This window comes from Arachis ipaensis, chromosome B05 (genome assembly GCF_000816755.2).
Source record: "Arachis ipaensis cultivar K30076 chromosome B05, Araip1.1, whole genome shotgun sequence".
Classification (NCBI taxonomy): domain Eukaryota; kingdom Viridiplantae; phylum Streptophyta; class Magnoliopsida; order Fabales; family Fabaceae; genus Arachis; species Arachis ipaensis.
Window position 1 is genome coordinate 91,220,817 of NC_029789.2, and position 14,168 is coordinate 91,234,984.

Below are 14,168 nucleotides of genomic sequence, written 5' to 3' on the forward strand. Positions count from 1 at the left end.
TGAAAGCTTTCGATCTTCATCTAATTGGGTAGTGATCTTGGAAAAGAAACTATTCATACTTGGATCTCTTCTGAACCTTGGAAGAGGAATGAAGAGATCAAGCTAGAAATGCTTTCTCATGCTGGACCAAATTGGGTTTGGATGGATATGTGACTATAATCCTCTCAATACTTGATTTGGGAAATGCATGTGGTATAATCAGTGACCATACTTCATCTCTTCTCATGAGCAATTGACCAAGGAATTGGCTATTGATCAAGATTTGAGAGATTCAATTACAAGAAATTGTAATTCAATCACTTAAGATTGCCAAGGAGATCAATGAGTGCATTGATAGAGGAAGAGATGTAAATGAGATTGATCCGGAGAATGCAATATCTCCTAAGCCCAATGAACTCCCCATTCTCTTTAATTTCCGTCATTTACATTTATGAGCAATTCCCCCATTCCCATTTAAGATTCTGCAATTTACTTTCTGCCATTTACTTTCCCGCTATTTAATTTTCTGCAATTCTCAACTCAATTTCTGATTAGCTCAACTAGAACATTCCTCTAATTAAAGTTGCTTGATCAATCAATCCTTGTGGGATTCGACCTCACTCTATTTTGAGTTTTTACTTGACGACAAATTCGGTACACTTGCCGAAGGAAATTTGTTATAGGACAAGTTTTCCGTGCATCAAGTTTATGGCGCCGTTGCCGGGATTGATTGTGCATCAACAATGATTAGATTGGAGGATAACTAGATTGAGCATTTTATTTTTGTATGATTTAAATTTCTATTTGAGTTATTTACTTCCTGTTTTAGTTAATTTCTTCCCTTCCCCCTACTTTTTCTTTGTTATTTACACTTCCTCGCACTAACCCACTAACTGTTTGATATATTGCATCACTCACACTAACAGTAATTCTGACAGATATACTTTCTGCACCTATTCTCTTTGCTTGTACTTGTTGGTTGTATGACAGGGAGAAGAAGCGGGGCTTCAACTTCCTTTGATTCTGAACCTGAGAGAACCTTCCTTAGACTAAGGAGGGAGGCAAGAGAAAAATGTGTAGTAGGTGGTGAAGAAGAGGAGGAACACTTTGAGGAATACCTTGAACCAAGCATGGAAGAAAACATGGAAAACCATCATGAAGAAGAGGCTCACAACCATGGCGGAAGAGGTCGAGAAAATCATGCTGGGGAGGATAGAAGAGTTTTAGGCTCTTACATCAATCCAAACCCAGGAAACTGTGGAAGTAGCATTCAAAAGCCAACCATCCATGCCAACAATTTTGAACTGAAGCCACAGCTCATCACCCTTGTGCAGAACAACTGTTCGTTCGGAGGAAGTGTCCAAGAAGACCCAAATCAACACTTAACCACCTTCCTGAGAATATGTGACACAGTAAAGTCTAATGGTGTCCATCCTGACGCCTATAGACTGCTCTTATTTCCATTCTCACTCAGGGATAAGGCAGCCAAGTGGCTGGAATCTTTCCCAAGGGAAAGCTTGACAAATTGGGAAGACGTGGTGAACAAATTCTTAGCAAGATTTTACCCTCCTCAAAGAATCAATAGGCTGAGAGCTGAGGTCCAAACCTTCAGGCAACAAGATGGTGAGACTCTATATGAAGCATGGGAAAAGTTTAAAGACCTAACAAGGAGGTGTCCACCTCACATGTTCAACGAATGGGTGCAGCTGCACATTTTCTATGAAGGGCTCTCTTATGAGTCAAAGAAGGCCGTAGACCATTCATCCGGAGGATCTTTGAACAAGAAGAAAACCATTGAGGAGGCTATAGATATCATTGAAACAGTAGCAGAGAACGACTACTTCTATGCTTCCGAAAGAGGGAACACAAGAGGAGTAATGGAGCTAAACAATGTAGATGCTCTGTTGGCCCAAAACAAGCTCATTACCCAACAGCTGGCTGACCTCACCAAGAAGATGGAGAGGAACCAAGTGGCAGCAATCTCCACTTCATCAACAACCCAAGAAGGAGTGAATGAAGAAGCAGAGGGTAGTCAGGAGCAAGCCAACTACATTGGGAATTCACCTAGGCAGAACCACGATCCTTACTCCAAGTACTACAACCCTGGATGGAGGAATCACCCAAACTTTGGGTGGGGAAATCAACAAGACCAAAGCCTTGATCAAAGACGCCCAAATCCAAACAATGCAGCCCACCAACACTTCACCTCTAGACCATATCAACATCCCAATAACAACACCTCTCCACATTCATATCAAGGCCAGAATAACCCTCCTCAACCTGACCTATCATCATTTGATGAAAGAATCCCAAGGATTGAAAATCTACTTGAAGGCATATGCAAGGATATCCAAGACAACAAGGTGTTCAAGGAGGAAGTGCGAGCCAGTTTCAAGAACCAGGGAGACACAATCAAGAGGTTGGAATCTCAAGTAGGATATCTCTCTGAGCAAATTCCCAAACCCACAGATGGATTCCCAAGTGACACAGAGAAGAATTCAAGAGGTGAAACAAAGAAAGTAAGATGGGAAGATTGCAAGGTGGTCACTATAAGTGATAAGGAGACTGAGGACAAGCCAAGCAAGCTGTCAGAACAGCTTGAAGATACCTTAAAAGAGAAGGAGGAAAAAAATACCAAGAACCAGAAATATCAAAACAGGAGCTGCTGAGACTCTATGCACCTTTTCCCTAACTACTCAATGGTGCTGTGGAGAAGAGAATATACTCAAGATTTCTTGACTTGTTTGCATCTTTGCATGTGAACATACCATTCATCAAGACTATCCAACAAATGCCTGCATATATCAAGTATATGAAGGAGCTGCTTCCTAGGAAAAGCTCACTCAAGGGAGGCCAGACTATAGTGATGAACAAGGGGTGCAGTGCCCTCATTCAACCGCAGTTGCCTACGAAAAGAAAAGATCCAGGGAGTTTTCATGTCCCCTATGCCATAGGAGAAACAATGTTTGATAGAGCACTCTGTGATTTGGGAGCAAGCATAACCTTAATTCCCTTAGCCCTGATGAAGAGACTGCAAATCAATGAGATATTGCCCACGGATGTGGTCATCAGGATGGCTGACAAAACTCAAAAACAAGCAATAGGGGTGGTGGAAAATGTGTTGTTAAAGGTTGGAAAATACTTTCTTCCCACAGACTTTTTCATCTTGGACATGGAAGAGAGTCACACTCACCCAATCATATTGGGAAGATGATGAGCGAATAATTTATACGCTTTTTGGCATTGTTTTTAGTAGGATCTAGTTACTTTTAGGGATGTTTTCATTAGTTTTTATGTTAAATTCACATTTCTGGACTTTACTATGAGTTTGTGTGTTTTTCTGTGATTTCAGGTATTTTCTGGCTGAAATTGAGGGACTTGAGCAGAAATTAGATTCAGAGGTTGAAGAAGGACTGCTGATGCTGTTGGATTCTGACCTCCCTGCACTCAAAATGGATTTTCTGGAGCTAGTAATTAAAGTGTAATCACGATTCCGCGTACCAAGTTTTTGGCGCCGTTGCCGGGGATTGTTCGAGTTTGGACAACTGACGGTTCATCTTGTTGCTCTGATTAGGTAATTTTCTTTTTGTTTTGTTTTCAAAAAAAAAATTTTTTCAAAAATCTTTCAAAATTTTCTTCTTTGTTTTCGAAAAAAAAAGTTTTCAAAAAAAAATTTGTTTTCAAAAATATATTTTTCTTCAGAATTTTTAAGAATGAATTCTAGTGTTTCATGGAGTATGTTGAAGCCTGGCTGGCTGTAAAGCCATATCTAATTCCTTTGGGAATGAGTATGTCAGGCGTGTCATGTCTGAGTTGCATACTAAAGCTTGGCTGGCTATTAAGCCATGCCTGACCCTTTGATTGGAGCTTTAGAGCATAAGATTCCTAGAATTCATATTAAAAATTTTGGAATCCTTATTTTTCTTTTTTTTTTAAATAATTTTCGAAAAATATAAAATAAAAATCCAAAAAAAATTAGAAAAGCATAAAAATCAAAAATATTTTTTATGTTCTTGTTTGAGTCTTGAGTCATATCATAAGTTTGGTGTCAATTGCATATGCATCTTGCATTTTTTGAAAATTCATGCATTCATAGTGTTCTTCATGATCTTCAAGTTGTTCTTGGTAAGTCTTCTTGTTTGATCTTGATGATTTTCTGTTTTGTGTTGTTTGGTGTTTTTCATATGCATTTTTGAATTCTTAGTGTCTAAGCATTAAAGAATTCTAAGTTTGGTGTCTTGCATGTTTTCTTTGCATTAAAAATTTTTCAAAATTATGTCTATGATGTTCATCTTGACATTCATAGTGTTCTTGGTGTTCATCTTGACATTCATAGCATTCTTGCATGCATCACATGTTTTGATCTAAAAATTTCATGCATTGCATCTTTTTAGTGTTTTTCTCTCTCATCATAAAAATTTCAAAAATCAAAAAAAAAATCTTTCCATTTTTCTCTCATAAATTCGAAAATGAGATTTGACTTTTTCAAAAATTTTTAAAATCTAGTTGTTTTCATGAGTCAAATCAAATTTTCAATTTGAAAATCTTATCTTTTTCAAAAATAAAATCTTTTTCAAATTTCTTAGTTATTTTCGAAAATTATAAAAATATTTTTCAAAAAATCTTTTTCTTATTTTTATATCAAAATTTCGAAGATAACAATAACAATTAATGTTTTGATTCAAAAATTTCAAGTTTGTTACTTGCTTGTTAAGAAAGATTCAAACTTTAAGTTCTAGAATCATATCTTGTGATTTCTTGTGAATCAAGTCATTAATTGAGATTTTAAAAAAATTAAATCTTTTTTAAAAACTAACTTCAATCATATCTTTTCAAAAATATCTTCTTATCTCACCTTTTTCAAAAATATGATTTCAAAATATCTTTTCTAACTTCATAACTTCTTATCTTTTCAAAATTTGTTTCAACTAACTAACTAACTTTTTGTTTGTTTCTTATCTTTTTCAAAACCACCTAACTAACTCTCTCTCTCTAATTTTCAAAAATATCTCCCCCCTTTTTCAAAATTTCTTTTTAATTAAACTAATTATTTTATTTTTTTATTTGAATTTTCGAAAAACTATTAACCCTTTTCAAAAACTATTTTCGAAAATCACTAACTCTTTTTCAAAAATTATTTTTGAAAAGTTTCCCTCTCTCATCTCCTTCTATTTGTTTATTCATCTACTAACATCTCTCCCTTACTCACAAAAAAAAAGGGGGATCTCTATTATTATTATTTTTCTGTGCCCTCTTCTTTGTCATATGAGCAGGAGCAAGGACAAGAATATTCTTGTTAGAGCAGATCCAGAACCTGAAAGGACTCTGAAGAGAAAACTAAGAGAAGTTAAAGAAAACGCCTGTAGAAGCTCAAGAACTCATTGACATGGTTGCAAATAACCAGTTCATGTACACTTCTGAAAGGAATCCTGTGAATAATGGGATGCCTATGAAGAAGGGAGTTCTTGAAGTTGATACTCTGAATGCCATATTGGCTCAGAACAAAATGTTGACTCAGCAAGTCAATATGATTTCTCAGAGTCTGAATGGAATGCAAGCTGCATCCAACAGTACTCAAGAGGCATCTTCTGAAGAAGAAGCCTATGATCCTGAGAACCCTGCAATAGCAGAGGTGAATTACTTAGGTGAACCTTATGGAAACACCTATAACTCATCATGGAGAAATCATCCAAATTTCTCATGGGAGGATCAAAAGCCTCAACAAGGCTTTAATAATGGTGGAAGAAACAGGTTTAGCAATAGCAAGCCTTTTCCATCATCTACTCAGCAACAGACAGAGAATTCTGAGCAGAATCTATCTAGCTTAGCAAACTTAGTCTCTGATCTATCCAAGGCCACTGTAAGTTTCATGAATGAAACAAGGTCTTCCATTAGAAATTTGGAAGCACAAGTGGGCCAGCTAAGTAAAAGGATCACTGAAATCCCTCCTAGCACTCTCCCAACCAATATAGAAGAAAATCCAAAAGGAGAGTGCAAGGCCATTGACATAACCAAAATGGTCGAACCCAATGAGGGAGAGGAGGACGTGAATCCCAAAGAGGAAGACCTCCTGGGACGTCCAGTGATCAATAAGGAGCTTCCCTCTGAGGAACCAAAGGACTCTGAGGCTCATCTAGAGACCATAGAGATTCCATTGAACCTCCTTATGCCCTTCATGAGCTCTGATGAATATTCCTCTTCTGAAGAGAATGAGGATGTTACTAAAGAGAAAACTGCCAAGTTTCTTGGTGCAATCATGAAGCTGAATGCCAAATTATTTGGTATTGAGACTTGGGAAGATGAACCTCCCTTGTTCACCAATGAACTAAGTGATCTGGATCAACTAACATTGCCTCAGAAGAGACAGGATCCTAGAAAGTTCATAATACCTTGTACTATAGGCACCATGATCTTTAAGGCCCTGTGTGACCTTGGTTCAGGAATAAACCTCATGCCCCTCTCTGTAATAGAGAAACTGGGAATCTATGGGGTGCAAGCTGCTAAAATCTCATTAAAGATGGCAGACAATTCAAGAAAACAGGCATATGGACAAGTAGAGGACGTGTTAGTAAAGGTTGAAGGCCTTTACGTCCCTGCTGATTTCATAGTCCTGGATACTGGAAAGGAAAAGGATGAATCCATCATCTTAGGAAGACCTTTCCTGGCCACAGCAAGAGCTGTGATTGATGTTGACAGAGGAGAACTAGTCCTTAAATGGAATGAGGACTCCCTTGTATTTAAAACTCAAGGATCTCCCTCTGCAACCATGGAGAGGAAGCATGAAAAGCTTCTCTCAAAGCAGAGTCAAACAAAGCCCCCACAGTCAAACTCTAAGTTTGGTGTTGGGAGGCCACAACCAAACTCTAAATTTGGTGTTGAACTCCCATATCCAAACTCTAAGTTTGGTGTTGGAGAGTCTCAACAATGCTCTGAACATCCGTGAGGCTCCATGAGAGCCCACTGTCAAGCTATTGACATTAAAGAAGCGCTTGTTGGGAGGCAACCCAATTTTTATTTATCTAACTATATTTTTCTTAGTTATATGTCTTTATAGGTTCATGATCATGTGGAGTCACAAAACAAACAAAAAATCAAAAACGGAATCAAAAATAGCAGAAGAAAAATCACACCCTGGAGGAGCATCTGTCTGGCGTTCAAACGCCAGAACAGAGCATGGTTCTGGCGCTGAACACCCAGAATGGGTAGCATCCTGGCGCTGAACGACCAGAACAAGCATGGTTCTGGCGTTCAACACCAGAAATGGCAGCAAATGGGCGTTGAACGCCCAAAATGGGCACCAACCTGGCGCTGAACGCCCAGAGTTGTGTGCAAGGGCATTTTTACATGCCTAATGGGTGCAGGGATGTAAATCCTTGACACCTCTGGATCTGTGGACACCACAGGATCCCCTCAAGATCTGTGGACACCACAGGATCATCTCAGGATCTGTGGACCCCACAGGATTCCCACCTTCCTTCCTCATAATCCTAGTTTTTTTTCCACATCTTCTTCTTCATCTATTCCTTCTTCTTTTGCTCGAGGGCGAGCAACATTCTAAGTTTGGTGTGGTAAAACAATTATGTAAAGGATCTATAGCTCAGTGGTAGAACATGTGGCTGCAAATCAAGAGATCCCTGAGATACCTCAGGGGATGCACTTCCCTCCACATAATTATTGGAAGCAACTGAGGATAGAAATACCAAAAATCACTAGGAATCAAGCCACAAAGGCAAGGAAGAGACATAGAAAAGCTCAAAAACATCATTGAAACGCCATCATCACTAAGGTGGATTCATTCCTTGCTCTTATTTCTTCTGTTTTTCATTTTCTATGTTATGGTGCTTATCTATGTTTGTGTCTTCATTACATGATCATTAGTAGTTAGTAACTATGTCTTAAAGATATGAATGTCCTATGAATCCATCACCTCTCTTAAATGAAAAATGTTTTAATTCAAAAGAACAAGAAGTACATGAGTTTTGAATTTATCCTTGAACTTAGCTTAATTATATTGATGTGGTGACAATGCTTCTTGTTTTCTGAATGTATGCTTGAACAGTGCATATGTCTTTTGAAGTTGTTGTTTAAGAATGTTAAATATGTTGGCTCTTGAAAGAATGATGACTAGGAGACATGTTATTTGATAATCTGAAAAATCATAAAAATGATTCTTGAAGCAAGAAAAAGCAGCAAAGAACAAAGCTTGCAGAAAAAAAAAAGAGCGAAAAAAAATAATAGAAAGAAAAAGAAAAAGCAAGCAGAAAAAGCCAAAGCTCTTAAAACCAAGAGGCAAGAGCAAAAAGCCAATAACCCTTAAAACCAAAAGGCAAGGGCAATAAAAAGGATCCCAAGACTTTGAGCATCAGTGGTTAGGAGGGCCTAAAGGAATCAAATCCTGGCCTAAGTGGCAAAACCAAGCTGTCCCTAACCATGTGCTTGTGGCGTGTAGGTGTCAAGTGAAAACTTGAGACTGAGCAGTTAAAGTCAAGGTCTCTGGAGCTACAGAACTCGAAATGGCGTGCTTCCAATTGCGTTAAAAAGTAGACATCCCGGGCTTTCCAGAAATATATAATAGTCCATACTTTGGCCAAGAATAAACGATGTAAACTGGCGTTCAACGCCAGATTTCTACCCAAATCTAGCGTCCAGCGCCAGAAAAGGATCCAAAACCAGAGTTGAACGCCAGAAATGGATCAAAACCTGGTGTTCAACTCCACAAATGGCCTCTGCACGTGTAAAACTCAAAGCTCAGCCCAAGCACACACTAAGTGGGCCCCGGAAGTGGATTTATGCATCAATTACTTACTCATGTAAACCCTAGTAGCTAGTTTATTATAAATAGGACCTCTTACTATTGTATTTGACATCCTGGATTGTATTCTGATCCTGTGATCACGTTTTAGGGGACTGGCCATCTCGGCCATGCCTGGACCTTTCACTTATGTATTTTTAAGGGTAGAGTTTCTACACTCCATAGATTAAGGTGTGGAGCTCTGCTGTTCCTCAAAGATTAATGCAAAGTACTACTGTTTTCTATTCAATTCATCTTGTTTCGCCTCCAAGATATTCATTCGTACTTCAATCTGAATGTGATGAACGTGACAATCATCATCATTCCCTATTAACGCGTGCCTGACAACCACTTCCGTTCTACCTTCGACTGAATGAGTATCTCTTAGATCTCCTAACCAGAATCTTTGTGGTGTAAGCTAGAATGATGGCGGCATTCAAGAGAATCCGGAAAGTCTAAACCTTGTCTGTGGTATTCCGAGTAGGATTCAATGATTGAATGACTGTGACGAGCTTCAAACTCGCGAGTGCTGGGCGTTAGTGACAAACGCAAAAGGAGGGTGAATCCTATTCCAGCATGATCGAGAACCGACAGATGATTAGCCGTGCTGTGACAGAGCATGTGAGCATATTTTTCACTGAGAGGAGGGGATGTAGCCACTGACAACGGTGATGCCCTTGCATAAAGCCAGCCATGGAAAGGAGTAAGACTGATTGGATGAAGACAGCAGGAAAGCAGAGGTTCAGAGGAACGAAAGCATCTCTATTCGGTTATCTGAAATTCTCACCAATGAATTACATAAGTATTTCTATCCCTTCTTTTATTTATTTATTTTCGAAAACACCATTATCAATTTATATCTGTCTAACTGAGATTTGCAAGGTGACCATAGCTTGCTTCGTACCAACAATCTCCGTGGGATTCGACCCTTACTCACGTAAGGTATTACTTGAACGACCCAGTGCACTTGCTGGTTAGTTACACCGAGTTGTGAACCATGGTCTTGGCATCATGTTTTTGGCACCATTACCAGGGAAAGAAAGAGCGATGAATTTTACATAATTAAAGTGTAATCATGATTCCGCGTACCAGAAGACCATTCCTTGCTACAGCCAGAGCACTCATAGATGTGGAGTGAGGGGAGCTAATATTGAGGATCCATGATGAACAACTCAACTTCAATGTCTTCAAACTCTCCTAAGAAGCTGACCTAGAAAATAAAGAACCAAGTACAGATCGTAACGAAATGCTGACAAAAGAAGCAAACATTGAAGCACAACCAGCCCAACTGGGAAAGCCCTTGGTTGATGAACAAGGAAATAAGCAGCTGTCACAGCTCAAGGAAAAGCTGGAGGAGCCTAAACCACCAGAAACATGTGAAGACAGCAACAAAATTTCCTTAGGAGAAGAAGCTACAAAGAGCAAGGCAACATCAAAAGGGACAAAGAAGAAAGTACCAAGGGGGTGGAGGAACAAGAAGATCCCTACGGAAGACTTCTCTCCAGGAGATAAAGTGATCTCAGCTTACTTCCCAGATATCCCCCCTAATCTCCCGACTGTACCATCTCAGTTACCTAAGGTCTTCACTATTAACAGAGTCCTCTCCTTGGAACATGTGGAGATCATTGATACAACCAATGGATATAAGTCCAAGGCAAGAGGGGAGGACTTGAAGCATTATCAACCTCCCTGATGAAGGAGAAACGTCAAGCTAGTGACGCTAAAGAAGCGCTTCATGGGAGGCAACCCATGTTTTATTAGCTTTTACTATTGAATAAGTCAATATTCATGAATTCCAACCCAAACTTGGTGAAGTCCTTATATTGCAGTATATAGTGAAGAACAAGTTTGGTGTTCAAAGCGTACCAAGAAAGCATGAATACAACAGAGAGCAGGCTAGTCTTGGAGCTTTGAACAAGACTTTTGATCACAGTGCTCCAAACTAAGTTTGGTGTCACCCCATGGTGCCACCAAAATGCATATAAGGATACACAGTTAGTTAGTTAGTTGGAGTTCATGAATAAGCAATCTCATCTTTTCATCTCTTTATTATTTTAGCCGTAAAAATTTAAAGTGATTTCGTTTTGTGATAATTCTTACTTTTCTCATTTTATCTTTATAGGGAAAGGAAAGGAGCATTGAAAGAGATTGATTGGGTAATTTAATGGGAAAGATTCGGCCACTTCATGAAGAGGGTACTACACACGTGCCTCAAGGGGAATGCATTGGGAATGGTTGCCATGCAACATTGGATGAAGAACAAACTTGGAAAGCGAACCAACTCCATCATAAAGTTGAGAATCCTCGTGCTTACTCCATATAAAACCCCATCCGTTCATCATACACTAAGCCCATCAATCCACACCTTTCATCTCCTTATCACTTCCCTATATAAGTGAATCAAATCCACACCATCTCCACATTCGAAATTCATACCACTTGCACTTCACTTTCCAGCAACCAATTCTTCAACTTCTCACTCTCTAAATCCCACACCTCTTCCCTTCACTACACCCTTTTTGCTTTAACTTCATTCCTGGCATCATCAAGCTCCAAGAGGCAGAAGAAGAAAGAACCAACGGAGAACATTCTCTTCGACGAGAAGAGATTCAAGACTGCCTTCCATGAACGAAAATTTGAGCGGATAAAGCTCAAAAAGATACTGCCCGAGTTAACCTTCCACATCAATGAAGATGAATGCCCACAAATTCGGGAGAAGATTGAAGAAAGAGGGTGGAAATTGCTCACCAATCCAGAGGGGAAGATCAATGCAAACCTCATCAAAGAGTTCTATGCAAATGTGGTCAGAGAAGACAAAACCAAAACCTCAACCTTCAAAAGCTATGTAAGGGGAAAGGAGGTAGACTTCAGTCCAAATGCTATAATAAGAACTCTTCACCTGAAATTACCACACTTTGATGAGCCTAGCTATCATACAAGGATAAGTAAAAGCCAAGACAATGATGAGCTCACTGAGATAGTGACTGACATCTGTGTTATAGCAGCTGACTGGGAGAGGTATGGAGATGGGAGACCCCGGTTTATCAAGAGGGGAGACCTTAGCCCAGAAGCCAAGGGGTGGTTTGAACTCGTGAGGAGGTCTATTCTCCCAGCTGCAAATAAGTCAGAGGTAAATATTAATCGAGCAACTATGGTACATTGCCTAGTACAAGGTGGAGAAATCAACGTGCATGAACTTATAGCTGAGGGAATTCAAGATTCAGCTGAGAAGCTTGAATCGGGTGCCAGGCTTTGGTACCCTAGCACCATTCTCCGATTGTGCACAAAGGGCAAGGTGGTCTTTGAAGATAGTAATCCAGACTGGGTTAACCCAGGGAGGCTAATGACAACCCAGCGTATGGCCTATACTACACCTACTCAGCAACAAAGAAGGCCACAAATAGGGAAACTAAAAGCAAGGGAAGGAACTCACCAAGAAGAGTCTCATCAGGAAGAATATCAACAGGGAGAGCATCCTTACCCAGCCGATCTGAATATGAATCATCTTCTAAGAGCTATTGAAGATTTGGGGATGAGACATATGGAAGGACAAGAGCAAATATTGAACTGGATGAGCCAACAAGAGGAGTGGAAGAAACAACAAATGGAGCAGCAACAGGAACAATACTCCCAGCTCAGTCAAACCATCTAACAAGTTACCGAGAGGCAAGAACGTCAAGATAAGCATTTGCAGGAACTCAATCAGCGACAACTAGCCTAGATGAAAGCATTCAATGAGTTCACTGTACTTAATGAAGGACGACAACTACATCGGGAGGAGTTCAACATCAACACTCAAGCCAAGTTGAACTACATGTCCAGTAATATGCATCAGCTACACTATGCCATCCCTACATATGATGAAGTCCAAAAAGATTTTGTAGAACAAGAAGAGAGGAAAGTGAAACATCAAAAGGAGACACTCAAGAAGAAGATGGAAGATGGTGGTTTCTGGAAGAAGCTGCTTGGAAAAGGCAAGGGAAGTGGGAGCACAAGCAATCAAGAAGGAGAGCATGGACATCCACAAGAGTAAAAGGTGGTGGAGTTCCTTCTTTGGTCCATCTTTCTCTATGCTTTAAATAAGGAAGATCTTGTATGAAATAGACCTTGCTTCCATTTCAGTTTAAACATTTCTAAATTCCTTCTTTTAAGTTCTTGTTGAAGAGGTTTATGATATCTAGTCCTTATGTCACTGCATCTTTACCATGCTTACTTGTATGTTTGTCCCTTTAAATCAGATGAAAAAGAGAATGAGTGTGTTTTAAAAAGACTAGAGTGGAGTTCATAATATGAAAGTGCATTCATGAGTTTTTGGTGTGATCATAAGTTAGCTAAGTTGGTTCAACCATAAGGTGGGAAGACAACTATTTGTCATGAATACTATACTTGAGACACACCCCATGAGACTAGATAAATAAGAAAATCCTAATAAGAAAAAGGGAAAAAACAATCAAAGTTGAGGAATAAAAGAAAAAGACTAAGCAATAAGGCTAGGCACCAATGGTTTTAAATCTTGAAGCATGTGTTTGTGGTGTTCTTGTGTGAGGGATCTACATGGATGAATAAGCTCTTAGGGGTGCCTTATCACTTGGTAACTTGGGTTAACTAACTCGGGATTATCAGCTGAAAGTCCACTATCAAGAGTAACCCTCACCACAGAACATTTAGTAACCCAAAGAGGTACTGGACACCAAGGCCTCAAGAAAAGAAAATGAATAAACTATATGCCTGTGGTGTGTATGTATGGGGGAGAGACTTGAGGGAGTAAGTCCTTAGGGGTGTCTCAACACCTAGCACCTTAAACCAACTGGTTCGGGAGTGTTGGTTGAAAGCTTATCTTAAAAAGTTGCCCCTTTACAGAGCACTTAGCCTGAAGAACACCAATAAGCCCTGAAATGACAATAAAAGGATCAATGAATAAAAGTCTCATGGGATGTAAGCAATGTGAGTATTGTAGGGCATGATAAAGGTCTGAAAGCCAGGAATGAACCTAAGTTGCTATGCATGAAACCACCATAAAATCAGTGACATAACTTCCACAAGAATGACTCATTTCTCTTGGCATTTCATTCATCATTCTCTTGTTCCAATACTTGTTTAGGGACTAGCAAGCTTTAAGTTTGGTGTTGTGATGCCAGGGCATTTTGGCCAGTTTCACTGACCTTTTCTTTACTATTTTTAGGGTAGTTTCATGCATTTTCTTAGGAAATAAGCTAGTTTTGGGTAGATATTCACTTACACCTGGATTCAAGCATACATTGTGCATTTTACATGATTTCATGAGGATTTTGAATGAGTTTAGTGACAAATTATATGTTGCATTACCCATTACTTGGACTAGAACTTTGATGCACTCTATTGCCTGATTTCAGGACCAAAGGAAGCAAGGAATGGGAGG